This window comes from Calliopsis andreniformis, unplaced genomic scaffold (assembly GCF_051401765.1).
Source record: "Calliopsis andreniformis isolate RMS-2024a unplaced genomic scaffold, iyCalAndr_principal scaffold0022, whole genome shotgun sequence".
NCBI lineage: Eukaryota > Metazoa > Arthropoda > Insecta > Hymenoptera > Andrenidae > Calliopsis > Calliopsis andreniformis.
The window spans coordinates 8,893,637-8,894,259 of record NW_027480432.1 but is presented as its reverse complement, the minus strand read 5'-3'; positions in this window follow the sequence as shown (position 1 = coordinate 8,894,259).

Genomic DNA, 623 nt, shown 5'->3' with positions numbered 1-623 from the left:
TTGAACAGGTTTACATTTATGTGATGATTGCCAATTGTATTTTACATTTCTTTATTATTTATATAATGATGGTATTGCAATAATGTATTGTCAAATACTCAGTTATGGTTTCCTAATCAAATTGCATTCTTATACATCATGTAATATGATCATTTAGATGTATAATACAACATATATTTTTACAAAATTCTCATTTTTTGTAGACAAAAATATTATTGAAGCTGATATGAGTTACCAGACACTGAACAGTTTGTATGTTTGATTATCTAAAAGTAATGCAAAAGTATTTTAAATTTTATTCGTCTACAAACAGAAAATTGAAAACATTAATAGAAAAATCAAAAAGTGAAAATGATAATTAATATCATCTAAATGATTTTTAATTCCTTCTAGTCTTATACAATAGCACGTGTCCTTAAATGAATACTAAAGAATAAGATTGTAAGATATATATTGATTGTTCTACATTGTAGGTCTTCTTCCTATAAACAGTAAGTTTTCAATTAGCAATATATAACATCAATGAGTACTGTAGAGTATCACTGTATGCAGGATGCGTATCCTAGGTTTAATGACCAAAGTTTGAGAACATCTCGAGCCAGACAAAATAAAATGAAAAAATT